This window comes from Manis javanica, chromosome 2 (genome assembly GCF_040802235.1).
Source record: "Manis javanica isolate MJ-LG chromosome 2, MJ_LKY, whole genome shotgun sequence".
In the NCBI taxonomy this organism is placed as follows: domain Eukaryota; kingdom Metazoa; phylum Chordata; class Mammalia; order Pholidota; family Manidae; genus Manis; species Manis javanica.
In genome coordinates, this window is record NC_133157.1 from 226,734,144 (window position 1) to 226,747,836 (window position 13,693).

At 45.3% G+C, this 13,693-nt stretch overlaps 1 protein-coding gene across 7 annotated transcripts in view; it reads right to left on the reverse strand.

Moving 5' to 3' along the window:
- ARHGAP39 (Rho GTPase activating protein 39) overlaps positions 1–13,693 on the reverse strand; it is a 131,936-nt gene that overhangs the window by 88,362 nt on the left and 29,881 nt on the right. The window contains exon 1 of one of the 7 annotated variants that reach the window (XM_073230347.1): positions 7,447–8,434. The exons of the other annotated variants lie outside the window; for them this stretch is intronic. The gene's annotated coding sequence lies outside the window, so the exon portion shown is untranslated. Of the gene's footprint in view, positions 1–7,446; positions 8,435–13,693 lie in introns of those variants that run through there. 7 annotated transcript variants of the gene reach the window in all.

Here is a 13,693-nt window from a genome sequence, read left to right on the forward strand (position 1 = left end):
GATTGGATAAAGAAGAGGATAAAGATGGAGAAGATGGAAGAAGATGTACATATACACAATGGAGTATTATTCAGCCATAAGAGGATAAAAAATCCTATCATTTGCAACAACATGGATGGAGCTAGAGAGTCTTATGTTTAGTGAAATATGCCAGGCAGAGAAAGACGAGTACAGAATGATTTCACTCATTTGTAGAGTATAAGAACAAAGCAAAACTGAAGGAACAAAACAGCAGCAGAATCACAGACTCCAAGGGACTACTGGTTATCAAAAGGGAGGGGTGGGGAAGGAGGGAGAAGGGGATTGAAGGGCATTATGATGGCACACATGGTGTGTATGGGATCACGGGGAAGGCAGTGCAGCACAGAGAAGACAAATAGTGACTCTGTGGCATCTCACTACACTGACGGACCGTGACTGCAATGGGGTATGGTGGGGGGGGACTTGATAATAAGGGTGAATGTAGTAACCACAATGTTGATCATATGAAACCTTCATAAGATTGTATATCAATGATACCTTGATAAAAAAAATAGGCACAGGAAAGAAAGTACAGCCCAGGGAATATAGTAAAAAATTTTGTGATATCTTTGTCTGATGACATTTGGCAACTATGGTGGTGAGCATTTAATAATGTAATTGTTGTACACCTGAAACCAATATAATGTTGTATATCAACTATGTCTCAATATTTAAAATTTATCCATAAGTACTTCATATTTTTTATGTCAACAAAATATAAAACCACCAATTGTTTGTTGCTAGCACAGAAATATAATTTGTTTTTGCATTTCAGTCTTGTACCTGTAACCTTGCTGAACTCACTTATTATTTCTAGTCATTCCCCCCTCTTTTTTTGCAGATTTCATTAGAATTTCTGCATAGATGGTCATATCAATAGAAAACAATTTTATTTCCTCATTCTGAATCTGGATCTTTTTCTTGCCCTACTGCACTGGTTAAAGCCTCTAATATGATGCTGAATAAAATGCATCAGAGTGAACATACTTGCCTCATTCCTCAATCTTAGGGGAAAGCCATCCACTTTTTCACTATTAAATGTGATGTTAGCTATAGGTTTTCCAAAAATGCCCTTTGTTAGGTTGAGGAAGTTTCTTTGAATTCCTATTTTGCTGAATTTTTAAAAATCAGGAATGGACACTGGATTTTTGTCTATTGAAATGATCATGGTTTTTATGATTTCATAACAAATGATTTCCACTGGTTACTTTCTAATGTAAAACTAACCATGCATTCATTGGACATATCCCAGTTGATCATGGTATATTGTCCTTTTTACATACTGTTGGATTTGATTTGCTAAGATTTTGTTAGGAGTTTTTGCATCTTTGCTCGTGTGGGAGATTAGTCTATACTTTTTTCTTCTTGTAAGTGTTTGTCTGGTTTTGGTATCAGGGTAATACACCAGAGTAAGAAAATTAGTTGAAAAGTATTCCCTCTATATTTTCTGGGAGAGTTTGTATAGAATTGCTATTATTTCTTCCTCAAATGTTTGATCAAATACATCAGTGAAACCACATGGGCATGTAGTTCTTGGTTTTTTTTTCTTTGTTTTGTTTTTTGTGGAAAGGCTTTAAATTGCAAATTGAGTTTATTTAATAGATATAGAACTAACCCAATTTTAAATTTCTTTTATTTTCTTTATTTATTTTTATTTTGGTATCATTAATATACAATTACATGAGCAACATTGTGGTTACTAGATTCCCCCATTGAGTCCCCCCCACATTCCCCATTACAGTCACCATCCATCAGTGTAGTAAGATGCTTTAGAATCACTACTTGCCTTCTCTGTGCTATACTGCCTTCTCCGTGCTTAAATTTCTTCTTGAATGAGCTTTAATGGCTTTTGTCTTTCAAGGAATTTGTCCATTTCATAGTCATTGTTGAATTTATTAGCATTAGGTTGTTATACTATTTATTATCCCTTTACAATCATCAGAATCTGTAATGATGTTATCTGTTTTCTTCCCGATATCCATCATTTGTCTTGTCATTTGTTGATTTTACTCTGTTAAAAAGACAGCTTTTGTTTTCATCAATTTTCTCTAGGGTTTTTCTGCTCTGATTAATTTCTACTTTTATCTGTATCATTTGCTTCCCTTGCATTCTTTTGGATTTCATTTGTTCTCCTTTTTCTGGTTTAAGGTAGAAGATGAATTCAGTGATCTGCAACCTTTTAATAAAACTTTAATCCATTTTTGGCATTTAAGTGTTATAAAATTTCCCTTAGTGTGCAGCTCTCATGACATCCTGTAAATTTTGGTATGCTGCATTTTCATTTTCATCTAATTCAAAAGCTTTCTAATTTCATTTTTTAGTTTCTCTTTGACTCATGGATTATAAAGAAGTTATTTACTTTTTCAACAGCTATTGATTTTCCAGATATTTTCACTGGATTCTAATTTAATTATTTCATTTTGAAATACCTTTACCTGGTAGTTTTCTTTGCTCTGAAATTAGTACAATTGATGTTATTGTAGCCTACAGCTTTCTTTCCATTAGTGTTTTAAATTGTATATATATATATTTTTTCCTTTTGGTGTCATTACTATACAATTACATGAGCAACATTATGGTTACTAGAGTTCCCCCATTATAAAAAGTCCCCACCACATACCCCATTACAGTCACTGTCCATCAGCGTAGTAAGGTGCTATAGAATCAGTATCAACTGCATATATTTTGCTTTCTTTTTACTATTAACCTATTTGTCTTTATATTTAAAGCGGTTTTATTGTGGCTAGTATATATTTGAGTACTGCTTTTTTATGCTATCTGACAACTTCTGCTTTGCAGTAAAGGTGTTTAAACCATCTGAATTTGTGATTGTTAGGTTGAAATCTACCATCTTGCTACCTGTTTTTAATTTGTCCCATCTGTTCTGTTCCCCATTTCCTTTTTCTGCCCTCTTTTGGATTATTTTATGTGTTTCAGTTTTAGCTCCACTGTTGACTTACCAGCTCTATGTAATCCATTGTTTTGCTATTTTAGTAGATGCTTTGGGGTTTATAGTGCCCATACTAATTTATCATGGTCTGCCTTCCAGTGAAATTGTACTATTTCAAGTACCAGTTTGCCATTTCTCCTCTCCTAGCCTTTGTGCCATTTTTGTCATATATTTTGTTCTACATATGTTGTAACTCCCTCAACTCTGCTGTATTACTTTTATTTAAATAATAAGAAAGCATCCTATATATTTACCTATGTAGTTACCACTTCCACGGGTCTTCATTCTTTTGTGTAGATCCAGATTTCCATTTGGCTTCATTTTCCTGCAGCCTGGAAGATTTCCTGTAGCATTTCCTGCAGTGAAGGTCTGCTTGTGACGAATGCTTTCAGCTTTCATGTGTTTGAAATATCCTTATTTCACCTTTGTTTTAAAAGATATTTACACTGGTATAGACCTAGGCTAACAGTTCATCCAGGCCTTGCACATGCTGCTCCACTCACTTGCATCCTTTCCAAAGAAAAATGTGCTGTCATTTGTATCTTTGTTCCTCTGTATGTGATGCTTTTTTTTCTGGCTGCTTCATCACTGGTTTTTGAGCAATTTGAGTAATTCGGGGCAATTTGATTCACATTTCCTATGCTTAGGGTTTATTAAGATTGTTGATAAAGATTTATAGTTTTCATCAAATTTGCAAGCTTTTTGGTTATCATTTCTTCAAACAGGTTTTCTGTCCCTCCCTTCCCTTTTGAGAACTCCAATTACACAAATATTATCCCTCTGCCACATATCCCACAGCTCAGTCATGCTTTTTTTTCTTTTGTTTACTTTTCTCTCCTTGTTTTAGCATTGGTAAGTTCTTATTGCTTTGTCTTCAAGTTTACTGATCTTTTCTTCTGCAATGTCTAATCTGCTATTATTCTCATACAGTGTGTTTGCATTCAGACACTTTAGTTTCAACTCTAGCAGCTTAATTTGAATCTTATTTCAGTCTTTACCTTACCATGTCTCTTCATAATGTGCCCAGTATTTTCTTTAGCTTTTTGCACATATGGATATTATTATAATAACTTCTCTAATAACCTGTCTATTAAATCTAACATATGAGTCAGTTTTGATTCACTTTTCATTGCATTATGGGCTGAATTTTCCTGTTTCTTTCAATGCCTGGTAATTTCTTATTGGATACCAGACTTTGTGAATCTTACCCTTTTGGCAACTGTATATTTTTGTATTCCTATAAATATTCTTGAGCTTTGTTTTGGGCTATAGTTACTTGGAAACAGTGTGAAACCTGTGGTTCTTGCTTCTAAGACTGGTTAGGGTAGCATTTATTCTAGGACCAAGTATTCTCCACTGAATAGTCCACCCAGTGCCCTGAGAGTTATGAGGGTGTCCAGCCTGCCTGATGACATGGCACTCTTCACGGTATTGTGAGAGTTCTGAGTTCCTCCCTCTGATCCTTCTGGGCAATCCTTTCTGTGGTCTCTGGCAGTCTCCTCATAGCCACCTGCTCTTCAGCACTGCTGAAAAGAAGGAAACCCTCTCATGCCTCTGAGCTGACTGCAGCTCTCCGCTTTCTGCTTCTTCCAGCAAACTTCAGTCACCTCAGTGAGGGAGTCTGACAGGTTCCATATCCTTACAACAAACCTACCAACTCCCCTATTGCCATAAGCTTCAGATATCACCAGGCCGATTGTGTTTGGTTCTCAGCTCGCAGGAATCGCTGTACTTTGTTGGCTCATACCCAAAGTTTAGAAAATCATGGTTCATAACTATTGTCCAGCTTCTTATGGGTTCCAGTTTGGTGGGTAAATCTGATCCCTGTTACTACCTCTTGAGCACAGGTTAAATAAAGTCCAAGTACTTCTGCTTACAATTGCATAGTTAGTCAATATAAACTATTATTTAATTTGTGTCCTCACCAGAGGGTACTCTCCTTGAGGGCAGAGATATTTTTTTGGTTAACCACTGCATCCTTGACACAGAGTAACAAATCAAACATTCACTGAATAAACACATTTTTCAATCACCTGGAATGTATTTTGGCACACTGTATAACTCAGGACTTAAAATGTTTGTGCTAGATTACATACTGCATGATTCCATGTATATGATAGTCTGGAAAAGGTAAAACTATATCGATGGCAAAACGATCATGGCTGTCAGTGATTCCGGGGAGGGAAGGAGGCTGATGGGTGGGCACTAGGAACTTCTTTTAGGGTGGCAAAATTTTTCTGTATGATACTGCCATTGTGGATACCTTATACTATGCATTTCTCAAAACCCATAAAACTTTATAGTAAAAGAATGAACCTTTCAGCCATAAGAAGAAATCAAATCCTACCATTTGCAACATGGATGGAACTAGAGGATATTATGCTCAGTGAAATAAGCCAGGCAAAAAAAGACAAGTACCAAATAATTTCACTAATTTGTGGAGTATAACAAAAAGGCAAAACTGAAGGAACAAAACAGGAGCAGACTCTCAGACTCCCAGAAGGGACTAACAGTTACTAAAGGGAAGCAGGTGGGGAGGGTGGGCGGGGAGGGAGGGAGAAGGGGAGTAAGGGGCATTACGATTGGCACACATAATGTAGGCAGATCATGGGGAAGGCAGTACAACACAGAGAAGACAAGTGGTGATTCTATAGCATCTTATTACGCTTATGGACAGTGACTGCAATGGGGTATTGGGGGGACTTGATAATATGGGTGAGTGTAATAACTACAATGTTGCTCATGTGCAACTTCTTAAGACTGTATATCAATGATACCTTAATAGAAAAAAAAAGAATGAACCTTAATGTATATAAACTTTTTAAAAATAATTTAGGAGGCCAAAGGTTATCAGGATGGAATGTAGCACATGACAAAGCAATCTAACTAGATTGCAAATGTCTGAAGCAACCTCACTTGAGGGGGTGGGACAGAAGGTTCTGACCAGCCACCGTGGAAATGAGTGGAGGATGTAAAACCAAAGGCAAAAAGAACTACACATAACATGTCTCCAGTTGGTGAGTACCAGCTAAGAACTCTGAAACTCTGTGTGCACTGGTACTGAACGATCAGGCGAAAGGATGGCAGGTGGTGGGAGGCAGCTTCTCACTGCTGGGGCAGAAAGCCACATATCAGCAAGGGGATGAGGCTGGGATGACCCGCGTGGTGATGGATCAGAGCTGGAGACATCAGGAGAACTCATTTCTAGTGTAATACAGATACAGATGGCTACATCTAGAAGGATTTATATACTCATGTATATAAGTACACAAGTCAGTATACACAGGTACATGCCCTTGCTCTGTCAGCTGAGAGGATCTCAAAGCAACAAGAGCCCATAGCAACTGGCACACCCAGTGCCCAGATCTTGGCTCTACAACATTCTACAATAAGAGGAATCAGGAATCCTTGCAGAAATGGATGAAATGATTGGGGCAGGAAACAGGCAAGATGAGCCTGGAGGATCCTGTAGAGCCAGAAAGGAAGAGCTAAAATGGAAACAAAACCCCACAGTGATGGGGCCTAAGGCCCAGCGCAGCCACTGAAAGCGCACCGGTGACCAAAGCTGGACAGAGCGACTTGAGGAGAAAGAAGCAATACTGGATTATGACCCAAAGTATAGAATAAATATCCATAAGTCCATACTGATATAAATACATCAATAAAGTGGGGAGATCAGACAAATTTCCCCACAAAAGAACAATCTAAGTGGATACTCTGCCCTCAAGAAGGGGAACATGACTCCACGGCAGCCTTCCTTCTGAAGCTGCAGGGGGACGCCTGGCAGACATGCCTTGGCTAGGAGGGTGCCCATCCCGAGGCCACTCTAGCTTGGCATGATGCTTGGACAGCCCCTTTCTCACCCCTCACCTTTCTGCCCTCACTCCCCTCCTCCCACAGCAAGGAAGGTGGGCTGGGCGTGTACCAGGGATCTGGCTCACTTGCCGAGTCTTGTCCTGGCACTGGCCATTTCCTACCCAATTTTTCCAGAAACTTGATGTGCCTTTGTGATGTGCAGCCACCCCTCCTTAGCTCCAGGGAGGTCTGGCCTTACTTGTCCCTCTGCAACTTGGGATGTTGCCTTTTCTCTGAACTCCAACACCTACCAAAGCCCACATCAGGTCTTCCTGCAGCCCTCCGGCCCTGGCACCTTCTGACTACTTTTCTTGTTTATTTTTCTCTGCAAAGTATGTTCTTTCCAAGTAGTCAGTCCTCCAGTGACTAGTTCTTTCCAGCAGCATACATCCCCCATTACCTGCTGTTGCTCCTGGGGCTCTCACGTTTGTAATGGTTTTGTCTTTAATTTCCTCTCAGCTTTGCTAGCTTTCTCTCCTTCTGCTAACTTGTCTTTTCTTTGAACTCTTTTCTATTTATGTATTTTTAAGTATACAAAGAAGTTTCTAAAACTTTTTTCTGTTTTCTGGGTTATTTCTTCTTTTAAATGTTTTCTTCACCAGCTGTTTAATTGTACTTACTTCCTTTTTTCTACTCCTTCTTTTAGTGTCTGGGTAAGAGTTCCATGCTGGCTCCTGATTATTGCTCATCTTTAAGGAAAGTGCAGCCTCAAATCAGATGTGTCATTCCAGAATGCTCTACTGCCAAATTTTCTTACAGGCTCTGCTCTGGAAATATGTTTCTGGTGTTAGGACATTTTTTTGGTTGCAAGTGACAGAACCTGATTCAAACTGAACAGAGAGATCTGTACCTCCCCTGGTAGAGCTGTTTGGGTTGAGACCCTACAAAGGCAGGGCTCCAGGAGGGCCTCACGGTCACCTCGTCTTGGCACTCTCTCAGGCTGGCTGTCCTTTCATGCAGGTCAACCCCCAACACCAGTAGTTTCTTCCCCTGGTTCCAGCAAGACAGTCTCCTGAAGGCTTCTGTGCAATAGCGGGGCCTCATCCACAGCTGGTGCTCGGCAGTGGGCGCATGGGAAGGCGGGCTCCACGGGCACACAGCAGGTCCCCACAGCAGCTCCTTCAAGGCAACTGTCTGCCTGTGGGATAATATGCTGAAGCCAGTCCTGGGACAGCTGGGGCCTCTTCTTGGCCACAATCAGTGGCCAGCAGGACCCGAGGAGCAGCCAAAGGTCAGCAGCTGCACACTGAGCTGCTGTTTCCCTTCACTTCTTCCCCATGTCACCCTTAAGAGGCTGGCTCTCATGGAAAGTGCAGGCTGGGCACCTGAGCCTCTCTCCTTCAGCTCATCTTCCTTACCAGATGCCCACCCACATCTGGTTCCTCCTAAGGCCCACCCGAACCACAGATCCTCTTCTGTCAAGTCAGTGTCCTCAGCGGTGCCCCTGCAAGTCCTCTTGGTTAGGCACAAACTCAGCCCTGCTCAGAGCCCTAGCTGTCACTCTTCCCCATCCAGCTAACATCCTCCTCTAGCCACAGCTATTCCTTAGATTCATTGTAGATTATATCTTGTTTCCTATTTTTCATTCTTACTGTTCATTTCAGTGAGCTGCAAGGAGGGAAACAGAATAAATAAGCCTTTACTCAGCCATCGTTTCCAAGAGGCCCAAGCACCATTCTCAATGCTGTTTTTAATAAGTTTTCCAAGTTCTGAACAATGAACACAGCTCAGCTTCATGTTCTGAAAGCTGGAGGTACAATGCCCCATTCTCCTGCTCAGTGCCCAGGACGGGTTGGCATTTCTCATTCACTCCGCCTGCCGGAGCTGTTCTCATCTACCCCACACAGTGCGTGGGCCACATTGCTACTGCTAAAACTGTGACCCATCAGCAAGGCACAGAACCAACTTGTAAGTCAGGACTAGCTTTTTAAAACTTTTTGGGAAAGGATGTCACACCACATTACATGCAGGAAGGATACTTGTTTGGAGCCACTTTTTTACAAACGAATAGGGGGGTGTTGGAAACCTGCCACTATGGGGATAGCACTTGGCTTCTGTCTGGCTGTGAGAGGTCACATGACAGTCAGGACTCATAGACCCCCTGGACTGTGCAGCCCCTGCTCTGCTCACACGCCTATCATTTAAGTGAGGCTGCGCCCCCATGATCTCACTGTCCTGGGTACCCCTCTCCAACAAAGCTACAACAGGGGCCCTTGTGGGACCATTTAGAGAGAACAAAATATACCATGTGTTCACGAGTTAGTGTTCAGAGCAGAGATGCTGGCCTGTGACCAGAAACAGCCCGATACCACGGTCCTGGCTTGTTCTCCAAACCCTCCACAGCATGGTGTGGCCTCACTGGGCTCTGAGAGAAACAGGGGTGGCTGTGAGGGGGCTTGGTGATGGGAGGATGGCAGCTCTTGCTCCTGCAAGGCTGCCCTGATGCAAATGCAAAGCCTCCTCCAGCACCCCAGCCCACAGCCCCCCAGGTGGTGGGAAATACTGCCCAACTGCTTCAACTCTACATGGCAACTTGGGGGTTTCAGCAAGGGAGGGTCTGGGGATGGCACAGTGATCTCAGCACAAGGACAGAGGTAGACCTGGGTCTTCATGAAGGAAGGAGGGCACTAAGGCACTTTGTGATAGAGTATATGTTTTTCTTATTATTTAAATAGTAAGTAAAGAACAATTGTTGTAATGGTTTAAAATGCACTAAATTAGAATGATGCCTCTGTTCACTAGTGCATATCCAGAGCTTAGACCTTTGCTCAGCAAATCAACAAACACTAAATAAACTGGCTGATTTCATAACAGAAGTCTCCTTTTGAATGAAAAAATGGCTTGAAAGTGTGACAGGGGCTGGGAGAAACGAGTGCTAGAAGAACAGCTCACCTGTCACTCCTCTTGTGCCACCACCAGCAAGAGCATGCCTGGGGCGCACACAGACCCCAGGAGGCTGGGGTCCCCTCAGGCCACAGCTGTTAAAAGGAGGTTAAAAGGCTGCCCTGCTGCAGGTGTCCCGGCCTCCCCCCAGCGGCTGCCTCTGCTCTCAGGCACTGATGGGAGCTTCCCCTTCCTGGCAGTGGGACTGGAAAGCCATCCTCTGCACAGGCTGTCTCTCCCACCCTGCCCTTACTTTGTGTCCTTTCTGTAGTTGACACTCCCCTTTTGTCTTCTGTACTTACTTATGAAATTGTACTGTCAATAGAACAGAATGTTTTAATTTGTTAGGAGTTTCTGCACCATTTCTCACTAAGTCCTGAAAGCTATATTTCTCCAACTGAGGCCCCACCACCACCCATTTCCAGTTGGGTTGTGGGGTGGAGATGGCAAAACCTGTTCTCTCCCTATGTCTGTCCCTGCTCAGTGCCTTCATGTGGGCCTTTAGAAAAGAATCCTCTTCACGGCTTACTGATGTGGATCTCATGCCTCTTTCCATAAGTAATGTAATGGGGGGCTGGGAAAGGAAGCCCCTGGCCCTAGGCTCAGGCTGCCACCTTTCATGGATGTCATCTGCACTCTGTCCTGACCAATTCCCCACAAAATGGTCCACGCAGCCCTGCCTCCAGGCGTGGGGGCCAGCAAATACATGAGGAAAATCCACCCCTCTACCGCGATGTGACAGCTGCCCTTGCTGCGTGCCCCAGGCTTGGGGCAGCTGCACCTTGAGGTGCTCATTAAGTGGCCACTCAGCTGCCCTCCTCAGTCCCATCCCAGATGATAGTGTTGCACACTAGCCAGGACTTCCTGTGCCATGAGCAGGGTAGACAGGATGGGCTGTGGCGAGGGACACACCCAAGCAGGACTCTGTAATTGGGGGCCCCACACTGCCTCTAGGCCTCCAGCCACTCCCCCAGGCCCCAGGGCAGCTGCTCACTTCTCCCCCATCCCACAATGCTGGGAAGTTCTGGCCATGAGTGGGCAGAAGTCTCCTGATTCCAACTTCCCACGCAAGTTTTGGAACAGAAGATGCACTGTGCTGGCTCCAAAGGGGTCTGTATAGAGAACTAGCCCCAGAAAACTGCAATCTGCTCCGGGTGCCCAGCAATGCTCCTCACCCTGAAGCTTCAGCACTTCCAACCCCATCTCTTAGGGGCAGTTCTGCACAGGTGAGCAGGAAGGGAAGGGGCCATGGCAGGAAGTGTGTCCTCAGATGGTGCTGAGCACCTGAGACACTAACCAGCACCTCCATCCACTGGTTCTCCTCCAGCCAGAAAATATCAAAGACAGGAGCCATCTCCCAGGGGACCGCTAGGACCACTCGCCCCACTGCCATGTCTACCCATAAGGTCACCTGTGACCCTCATGCCCAACCACCTGTCCTCCCACTTCCACGCAGGAAGCTCGGGGCCAACCTGGTACATCCACTCACTTGCAGGAAGCCTGCCCTCTTGAACATCAACCCACCACCTCCCGAGTCCTTACCGAGCCCGAAGGGTGGCAGCTGAGCAGACGTCCTGAACACAAAATTTGCCAGTTTTCATGAAAGGATAAACCCATGCTGCAGAACAGAGCCTAGCAAGGGGGCAATTCACCAGGGAAGCGGAGCATTTTGCCAGCAGCTACAGAGGGTCTGTGTCCACATGGCAGGAAGCTGACCAACAGAACTGAGAACAAGGATGAGTAAGGAGCACTGAGGTCAGCCAACTATACTTCAGAAAGAGGAGGAGAACAGTCATTTTCCAGCACAGAAGCAACAGCAGGACTTCCCGCCCACAGACTCTGACCCTGAGGGGGGAGTGACCCAGAGGGGAGAGTGAGGGGTGGGGGGAGTGACCCAGAGGAGGGGTGACCCTGAGGGGGGAGTGATGCGTGGGGGAGAGTGACCCAGAGGGGAGGGGGAGGGGGGGGGGGGAGTGACCCAGAGGAGGGGTGACCCTGAGGGGGGAGTGACCCAGAGGGGAGACTGAGGGGCGGGGGGGGAGTGACCCAGAGGAGGGGTGACCCTGAGGGGGGAGTGACCCAGAGGAGGGGTGACCCTGAGGAGGTAGTGACCCAGAGGGGGGAGTGACCCAGAGGGGAGAGTGAGGGGTGGGGGGCAGTGACCCAGAGGAGGGGTGACCCTGAGGGGGGAGTGACCCAGGGGGGAGTGACCCAGAGGGGAGAGTGAGGGGTGGGGGGGAGTGACCCAGAGGAGGGGTGACCCTGAGGGGGGAGTGACCCAGGGGGGAGTGACCCAGAGGAGGGAGTGACCCTGAGGCTGAGTGCTACAGATCAGGGAAGCACCACAGTACTTACTATACTGGCCACTGGCCAAAGTCCATGTTCAGTGTGTTCCAAGAATAAAATGACATTTTTAGTTAATATAATGACAGGTCAGTTCAACGAGTGGTTATGTGAGTCACTCTCAGGCCCAAAAGGAGAAGAGGGGTGGTGAGTGACTATGGGGCTTCAGGACGATTCACTGAGTGTGGGTAAAACTAATATTTCAGAATACCTCGCCTGGCTTTAGAGCATCTCCATATGAACAGGTGTTCCTAAGGGGTGGGGAGAACTGGTTCATCTGAACCTGAAAGGTTGGGGGGAGCTTCGCTTGCCTCTCCTGGAGCAGGAACGAGATGGCTGGACCAGTTTGTAAGCCATAAGCAAGTTTTAAACTTATTTCTCCCTTTAACTGAATTCGGTTTTAGAGGTTTTGCCCCAGGATTTCCTGCCCCCAGAGTTACATCTGGCATAGTAAGCAGGGTCTCTGAACATGAAATCTGTCTAAATGGGTACAACTTTTGGGAAGGCTGCCCCTAGAAATGGTGGGGAGATGCCTGGAACCGCACTTGCGCCTGGTGGGGAGGCCCAGCGAATGCAGCGGCAGAGGGTGCAGCTTCAGCTGTTACTGTCCCCCCATCTGTGCGGCTTCCAATTTGGGAGCCCCTAGTGGGGAACTGCTCTAGGGTAAAGCACCTCCTAGAGGGGTGGCGCCTTCCCCAGAACTGGGGAAAGATGGAGACACCAGTAGCTGCAGAATTGGCCCTCTGTGAGTTGGAAGACTGTTTGGATGTCCTAGGAGGCAGTGTAGCAGCTGGCACTGTAGGGTCTCTTTTCATCGTGATAGTGGGCAATGCTATCGAGGAGAAAGAGAGGATTATGGAGAGGGTTAGCAAGGAGAGAGAGGGACTTAGGCAGGAGAGAGACACACTTCAGCATCGCTTAGAGGAGCTGGGCGATAACCTATGGGATGCTGTTAAGGAAGAGAGACAGTTATTGAAAAGACAGGTCACACTCCTTGAGGATTCTTTGGCAGTGGTGAGGCGGGAGGCAGCAGGAAAACCTGTGTTGCAGGAGGTCATGGTAGAGGTGGGGTAAGAGCAGTGCCTTCAGCCCCAGAGATGGAAGAGCAGCCTGGGGGTAGAAGAGGAGGAGGTGAGGCTATGGGCCAATCTGCAGCAGAGGCCATCACCCAAAGTACCAGCCTCTCCTGTATTAAAGGCCCACATGGCTGTAATTAAGAAAATAAAAATGAAACAACTGTGGGCTCTTCAGGGGGAGGGGCCACCCCCTCTCCAGGTTGTGGAGCACTCCATCCTCTGCCCCTATACCCAGGATGAACTGGTGGACATGAGCATCCAGTACAGGCAGAAGCCATTGTAATCTGTGCATACATGGCTCCTCTGTCTCTGGGATATGGGGGTGGAAAACATTGTTAGGTCGGGTACTGGGATGAGTAGAATGGCTTCCCTCACGACTCACCCTTCCCTCCTGTAGCGGTTGCAAAATACCCATAACGTGAAAAAACCAAAAATGCCCATCACGCTTCAGAGAATCAGACACTCCTGGAATGGCAGACAGCTGCCATCAGGGAAGTTTGGCCTAATCAGAGTGATTTACCATATTTACCACCTCGGTGCAAAATGTACGTAGAGCTCCAACACA